This window comes from Oculina patagonica, chromosome 10 (genome assembly GCF_052425735.1).
Source record: "Oculina patagonica isolate OP01 chromosome 10, crgOcupat, whole genome shotgun sequence".
In the NCBI taxonomy this organism is placed as follows: Eukaryota; Metazoa; Cnidaria; class Anthozoa; order Scleractinia; family Oculinidae; genus Oculina; species Oculina patagonica.
In genome coordinates, this window is record NC_135767.1 from 9,255,434 (window position 1) to 9,264,140 (window position 8,707).

Genomic DNA, 8,707 nt, shown 5'->3' on the forward strand with positions numbered 1-8,707 from the left:
CACATTATTATCACATGCAGGACTCGTGTCTAGATACGACTTATATTCTAGCTTGTTATTTTTGTGTTTCGTAATGCTAGAGGCACGTAAGCGATCGTGGTAAAACTAGTAAATGTAACCACAGGTAGCCAAAGCTTAAGAAACGACCGAAAATTAAAAAAAAAGATGTTTCAAAATTATCGGATTTTTATCGTTTTTTCACACATTTTTTCTTTATTTTTTAATTTCTTTCTCGGCTTATTCTTACATGATTTTTTTATTATTTACACAGTCAGTATAGGTTACAACAATTGCTTACAGTGCACAAGTGGCATTACTTTAGGGCCTCTTCATATGATCCCGGTTGACTGGGCTGGCCCAGTTACCGAGATCTCGGCTCACTCCTATTTTCTTGTAAAATTTTGGATGTGTTCATATGAGAAGGTGGGCCAGCCCGGTTACCGAAATCTCGGTTTCTGCAACCGAGATCTCGACAACCGGGAAGAATATTTTCCCATATGAACGCTCCAGCCCGGTCGCCGGGACGCAACTTTTTTTGAAAAAAATAGCTTCCCTTTCGTAATTGGGCGGTCCAAATGGTTTAATTTTGCCTTGTATCTATTTCCACTTCAGAAATATGCGAATTAGCTTTATTAATAAAGTTACATGGGTCAATAAAGCTACGATAGTAACGAAAGATGCAACTTTATGTGTCGCCATTTTGCCTTCGTTTCTTGAATTTTATCCCCGTCAACCGGGCTAAAATTTTCCATATGAACAGAGGTCAAAATCCGTCCTGGTAACTGAGACAGCTCGTAAACCGGGCTCATGTGAAGAGGCCCTGGGCCTGTTTACATGGAGGGAGGGTGCCCCGGCTAACCGAGTTACTCGGCTAGAAGGGATGAAACATAGCCCGCCTTTACATGCAGAATTCACAGCCCTTCTACCCGGGATGAGACAGCGTCATGAAGCGTGTCACAGCGTGAGAAAACCATGTAGCTCCAAATGAATGAAGAAAAATATGACTTTTTACTAAATAATCGAGGCTAGCCGTCTTCAAACCTGTTTTATTTTGATGTGGAAGCACTTAGAACTTTAGTATGTCCGTTAATGGAGGAATCCAATCGAAATTTAACAGTACTTTGACCGCCAATTTGAAATTAAATTTGTTGTTTCGTGAGTTAGGATAATCATTCCTACGAAAATTTCGAATTAATTAGCTGTTGCTCAAAGAAAAGTTTTCCAGCCTACAGATAAAACTAATTTGATCTAATTTTGGTCAAATAGCACTGTTTGGGTCCAGAATTTATGCATTTTATGCATTAACTTCAAATTTAATTTAAGAACACGCGCGAAGACTTATCCCGGGAAGCCGGGATAGCTCGGTCATAACCGTTTACATGGCAAAAAGCTATCCCGCCTAGAAGGGTGCCCCGGGCAAGCAGACCGAGTGCCCCGGCAAGGCGGGTTTCCCGTCTTGCATGTAAACGCTTCGATGCGTTCTCTAAAGAAACGTATGAAAAGTTGGCTCGCCCAGGGTAGCTCAGTTAGCCGGGTAACTCGGTTAGCCGGGGCACCCGCCTTCCATGTAAACAGGCCCTAAGAATGCATGTAACTCACACTACATTATGTTACCTGAGAGAAAATGCAATGGGATAAATTTCAATGGTTGGTTGTATTCGGAACAGAGACGTCTCACCCAATATATTTATAGTGCTTTATTAACTAATGTGAAAGCAATCAATCGTTTTCCTTACTTTTAATCAAGGTGGACTTTTTAATCTTTGGAGGTTCGTTCTTCCAAATATAATAAAAAAAATCAGCTTATTAACTTCAGTAGCGAACGTGTTATGTCTGCTTTGTTCAGCACATGCACTTCAAACAAAAGTTACAAAATTTAACGAAAGTTAGGGCCTCTTCATATGATCCCGGTTGACCGGGCTGGCCCAGTTACCGAGATCTCAGCTCACTCCTATTTTCTTGTAAAATTTTGGATGTGTTCATATGAGAAGGTGGGCCAGCCCGGTTACCGATATCTCGGTTTCTGCAACCGAGATCTCGACAACCGGGAAGAATATTTTCCCATATAGGTTATTCACCAGCCGGGAGGTCCGTATTGGGAAAAACTGTGCCCTCGGTCTTGGAACCGCCCTCGGCCGCTGGGAAAAACTGTGCCCGAGGTCTTGGATACCGCCCGAGGCCGCAGGCCGAGGGCGGTTCCAAGACCGAGGGCACAGTTTTTCCCAATACGGACCGACCTAGAGGGGCCTCTTCACATGAGCCCGGTTTACGAGCTGTCTCAGTTACCAGGACGGATTTTGACCTCTGTTCATATGGAAAATTTTAGCCCGGTTGACGGGGATAAAATTCAAGAAACGAAGGCAAAATGGCGACACATAAAGTTGCATCTTTCGCGACTATCGTAGCTTTATTGACCCATGTAACTTTATTAATAAAGCTAATTCGCATATTTCTGAAGTGGAAATAGATACAAGGCAAAATTAAACCATTTGGACCGCCCAATTACGAAAGGGAAGCTATTTTCCGAAAAAAAGTTGCGTCCCGGCGACCGGGCTGGAGCGTTCATATGGGAAATTATAACCCACCCATTAATTTTCGTGCGTGCTCATTGGACAAAACGCATCACGTGGTACAAAATCGGAGGACGGGTATCAGGCAATACCCCCCGTCCGATTTGATATTTGTCGTCCGATTTTTCGGTGACAAGAACACACAAAGAGAATTCAAAGTGCTTACATTCTTTAATTTCCTATGGAAGAAAAACAAAGTACACGTTTTGTTGAATCTAGTGACGGTGAAATTAAGGAACTAGTAGCAAATGCTGTTCCAGAAAATACAAAAAAATCAGCAAAATATGCTGTGAACGTATTTGAAGGTAAGGAAAAGTTACGAGTCAACGCGAACTCAAATTGAGTCATTCAAAGTTGTCGTATAGTGTAAGCTACAAAACAGAATTACAACAAAGTGTACTTACTATAAAAAATCGTTCTTGTCCAACTTTTAGCATGGAGAAAAGAGAGAGAAATTCCAACTACTCTCGAAAGTATGGATCCTGAAGAATTGTCGGCCATGTTGAAACGTTTTTACGTAGAAGCAAGAAATGTTGAAGGAAAACCGTACAGTCGCAACACCATGAAAGCAATTCGTTCCGGTCTCGACAGATTTTTATCTGGTTCTCCTCAAAGAAAGCCGTTTTCTATTATTAGAGATAAGGCATTCAAACCGGCAAACGAAGCTCTTGATGCTTCACTGAAAGATCTCGCACGGCAGGGGTTGATTTCGTCAACTAAGCACAAGCGCCCAATTTCGAGTGAGGACCTCGAAGCCCTTTACGCCGCCAACCAACTCGGCCTGGATAGTCCTGAGAGTTTGGTAAATACAGCATGGTTTTATACAGTTCTTTACTTTGGCAAGAGAGGCCGTGAGAACCAACGCGCGATGAAACCGGGTGACTTACAGCTGAAAACAACAACTGGTGGGCTGAAGTACTTCGTCCTGAACGAGAGAGCAACGAAAAATCATCCTGGTGCTATCAACGACAACGAAGACGAGACTCAGTCTGTGATGATGGCATGGCCAGGAAATCCCCGTTGTCCTGTGACTTGCCTCGAGAAGTATTTGGCGAAAAGGGAGCCAAGATGCGATGCCCTGTGGCAAAAGCCAAAGAACCACAATGCGAGTTCATTCTGTGCGTCTGACGAGATCTGGTATTGTAACGTGCCGATGGGAAAACACAAGCTGGAAAATCTGCTCACAGACATGTGCAAGAAAGCTGGTCTTGCACATGTCTACACTCCCCATTGCATTCGTGCTACGTCGGTCACCGTACTTAAAGCTGCCGGTTTAGAAAATTGCCGAGTGAAGAGCGTAACGGGCCACGCCAGTGATAAATCCATCGAGGCTTACAATGCTCGACCAACCATCGAGCAACAGTTTGAATCATCCGCGATCGTAAGTCGGTTTATCACACAGCAGAACGCAGTTCAGCCTGTACATTCAGCTGTTTCTCTTCAAACTACTCCATCGTTTTCAGCCACGTCCTCTGCCGCCATTCAGCAACAAAGTCAAGTTCATCACCAGCAATCCACTTTCAATGTGAATCCATCTGCTCCAAACTTCGCAAATTCTGTGTTCCATGGCTGTAATTTCTTTTTCAGTCCACCCAAAGACAACTGAACTGATTTCATTTCCCCCCAAAGACTTTTAACACGTTTTTTGACCGGTTTCTTTGAACAGCGCAATAGTAAAATTATTATAAAAGCGCCGAGTTTTCGAGTTTTTGATCTAGGGGGCGTTGCGAGAGCATGTTTGACATGACAATCTGTCAAGTTTTAATCCAATCACAGTTTGAATAAAATGAATTCAACCAATCAATGGTACTTGCTAACGTCATTTGCAATCGTCATCCGATCGCCACTGGCTTTTTTTTTTTCAAGTGCTTTCTGAGAGTCGGGTGAAAATTAATCAGAGGGTTATAAAATAAATAAACCCCTTTCTGGCTTGCTGGTATGTCGGCGGATAATGCCCTTGGCTGAGAGATTGTCCTCATAATTTCACATTTGCCCTCGAAGCTTCGCTTCTCGGCCAAATGTTTATTTTTCGGACAATCTCTCAGCCGCGGGCATTATCCGCCGACATACCAGCCGCCTGAAGGGGTTTATTTACTAAATATTCTTCCCGGTTGTCGAGATCTCGGTTGCAGAAACCGAGATATCGGTAACCGGGCTGGTCCACCTTCTCATATGAACACATCCAAAATTTTACAAGAAAATAGGAGTGAGCCGAGATCTCGGTAACTGGGCCAGCCCGGTCAACCGGGATCATATGAAGAGGCCCCTAGGCTGGTGAATAACGTTTTTATTTTTTTCCCACTTTATTTGTTTTTAAAAGAAACCTAGAAAGATTGTGTCACAAAATCTTTGTTTGTATACGCGCGCCATTTAATTTCAATGTTGAGTCGATCGACGGGTTAGCAAGAGTGTAAAATGCTGTATTTACAGAAAGGTTCAGCATATTAAATTAACACTGAAGAGATTCAATCAAAGAAATTGAAGTAGTAAATATATCATAAATGTAAAATCGAGCCAAAGCATTATCATTGACAAAACTTAACGCCGATTCCGGCTTCCCGATGAATGTTTTGATAAAGAACTCTGTTCGCAGGATGCCAAGTTTGAGAATTTCCCGAAAAAAAAAACTATCTGATGACGGAAAGACAGTTTCGGTATAGCTATACACACTTGTATTTAACGAATTAATAAGCTCTGCGTTGATTCCCAGCATAATTATTTGGTGATAAACAGTGCGAAAGTGAAACTAAATGAAATGCGAAGCTTGGACGTACGGCACAATATTGTCAGAATTATTTTGGCTGTTTTTAATTAACGAATCTCATTTTCTTGAATGATGGCAACTAGTGTTTTGTTTTGGCAAAGAAGTGGCCGATAAAAGGAGTTTTTACTCAAAATTGAAGTTTAAAACCGGCGCAGCTTATCGTATTAAAATGGCGTGCAAATGATTGCAAATTATTATATGGCTACAATAGTACACGCGCTCTGATTGGCTGCTGAGCGGGCATTATTTTCTTGTAATGACCGGGCATTATGAAAAATTTTCTCGGCTCGACGGTTTTTTGAGTTGTGAGTAAAAGCTACTAGCGCAATTGCGAAAATGACAATAAATACCGACAAAATGTAACTATCTTTTCAATAACTGAAAGAAAAATATTAGCATATGATACTTCATTAGTATGAGCGAAAAAGAGAGCCACAAAGAGCGAGAGCGAGTTTTACCTCAGTGTTTTTTTTTTAGATATTTTTAGAATAGCGCTAAAAGGCCATATAATAAATAACTTATTAACCTCGTCCGTTCGCTCATAACAGGGCAATCTCAGACCTCGGCCTTGATGTATTGACCTCGCTATCGCTCGGTCAATACATCAAGGCCTCGGTCTGAGATTCCCCTGTAATGACCTCACTCTCGGTTAATAAGTAGTATATGCACAAACAACCACAAACTCAACAAACTATCAACTAGAACTTAATTTGTCGATAAACAAAATCAACACTCGCCTTTAGAAGAACTTCGAGGCCTTTAATTCCACTTCTATTCTGTCTTTTCGCATTTACAACAGTTGGTGAGCGACTATTTCGATTTTGCTGAGCAAATCTTTCATGTGTTCGTTCGTACAACGCTGCAAAATGATTTCGCGCGAAAAGTACACTCAACGATTCATCTCGCAACGGATACCGCCCGCTGTCGAGGGCCGGATTGGAGAATGCCGCCCGCTCCCGGAACCAATCAGATCGCAGGATTTGTAGAATACCGCCCGCTCAGGAACAAAGAAAAAAATAAGATATGAACGCTCCAGCCCGGTCGCCGGGACGCAACTTTTTTTGAAAAAATAGCTTCCCTTTCGTAATTGGGCGGTCCAAATGGTTTAATTTTGCCTTGCATTTATTTCCACTTCAGAAATATGCGAATTAGCTTTATTAATAAAGTTACATGGGTCAATAAAGCTACGATAGTCGCGAAAGATGCAACTTTATGTGTCGCCATTTTGCCTTCGTTTCTTGAATTTTATCCCCGTCAACCGGGCTAAAATTTTCCATATGAACAGAGGTCAAAATCCGTCCTGGTAACTGAGACAGCTCGTAAACCGGGCTCATGTGAAGAGGCCCTTAGTCTTGAAATTGCTACTGTTTTCACTATATGAATGCCGTATATTAAACCCCAGATGTTTAGCATTTTCCTTAAAGGATCTAGTCGATCAAGAAAGTTCTCAATTGGCTGAAAGTTGTTCGTCGTGCGAAAAATACACTCCAAGGGCATAAATGAGTTCTTCAACTAATTTGAGATTTAGATGACATGTGTATTTTTTCGATGTCGTAATGATCCTAACCACAGCAGCTCTCTTAGATTGATTTATGCGTAGCCCAGAACAATTTTTCGAACTGGGCAAGTTAGTCAAATAGTTTATTTTAGTAAACTATTATTTGACTGACTGGATATCTCTTAGCAAAACAGTCGAGTCGTTTGCATATTGCGTAAGTTTTAATGTTTTTCTTTTATCGATCTCAATACCTTTATTTTCATTGAAGCGCCTAATTGCATTTCCTAGAATCTCTATTCCAGTTGTAAACAAGATGCCAGATCAAAGGCCCTTTGGGCTGTCTCGTGTCACTCTTTTCAATATGTGTAATTTGCGATTTCAGTGTTAAAACCACGACGTATAGCCTCATTTTGGTGCTCAGCTTGTTTTCGTTCCATAATTTTATAAAATGATTGTTCGTTTATAATTCTTTTTGATGTATTAACTGGTCTTGTTTCTTTTGTTTTTGTAAAGTTCTCAGGCTCAAAGGCTAGTTTACCACCAGGCAGTTTTATTTCGTCTTAAACTCAACTTGACAGTTTCAATTCGCTAAGGGTGCAGAGGATTATAAAGAAGGGGCATTCCAAATTAGGAAGTATGTGGTATATGCTGAAAAGTAAACAGATCAATGTAAGACATAAAATAAATAAATAAATAAATAATAATAGTACATTGACTTTGATCAGTAGTAAAGAGTGTTCTGGTCTCGAATTGTCACTATTCGTTATCGTCGCTATTCAGGACTATTCGTCACAATTCGCAACTATTCGTTAGTATTTCCAACTATTTGTCACTATTTGTTACTATTCGTCACTATCCAACTACTATTCGCTACTATTGGCCGTTATTCACGACTTATCACATACTGTGAAATGAATATATGAAATTCATATATTTGTACTGCGGATATACATTTTAACCAAATGAAAGATCATCGCAGTAATGTACTCAACTTAAGCAGTTGAGAAAAGCAAGCCTGAAAAAATTCAGGCTTGAACGGGAATCGAACCCATGACCTCTGCGATACTAGTGCAGCGCTCTAACCAACTGAGCTATCAAGCCAACTGGAAGCATGGGATTCAACTCTCACATTTTATTTTTTAAATAAATGGCTCGTTCGGGCGATGGAAAACGAAACACTTTTGGGACGACCTAAACTGAAATAATACCCTCTTTTGTGTCCTATCAAAGAGGGGAAAAAATTTAAAAACCACGCTTCAAAATTCAAAACGAAAGCTTCAGCTTGTAGAGCATTTTGAATTGTGAAGGGTGGTTCCCAGTTTGGTGATGTGAAGTCGAACAGCGCTTATCTCTTACTTCTCACAGCCTGCTGATAGACAGTCTAACACATCAACAATTATTGTAACTGCAAATCAACATGGAAACATGGCCACAACAACAAAGTTACGAGGATAAGAAAACCCGGTTTTAGTATTTAACCCTGAAATCATCGTCATCATTGTATTTAGCGTTCAGTTCCGCCATTCCCTGCCCCTCCCTCCCCTCCCCCCCCCAAAAAAAAATAATGCCACAATCGCTCTCGCCGACATTCTCGACCCAGGCTGCCACTCTTTCGAAGCGAGCTTTTTGATTTCTTGGGGTATTCTATAACACCATTTATCGCAATCCTTTTCAGTCTGGTCCTTCCTGGTAATTCGCTGTTTTCACCGCGTCCCATAATACACCTTGTCTACCCCACCCCCATCCCCCCAAAAAAGTTTTGCACAAGCATTGTTTTCAATTTCTCTTGGGATTTACAATGATGTACAGTCGTCCCAAGAGAAATTGAAAACAATGCTTATTACGGGATCGTGAAAAACGCGAATATATGCCTAA

General features: G+C 41.2%; 1 non-coding gene across 1 annotated transcript; it reads right to left on the reverse strand.

Annotated features, from left to right (window-relative positions):
- Positions 1 to 7,859: 7,859 nt before the first annotated feature.
- On the reverse strand, positions 7,860 to 7,933 carry Trnat-agu (transfer RNA threonine (anticodon AGU)). The gene has a single exon. It is a non-coding gene; the product is annotated as a tRNA-Thr (tRNA).
- Positions 7,934 to 8,707: the final 774 nt, after the last annotated feature.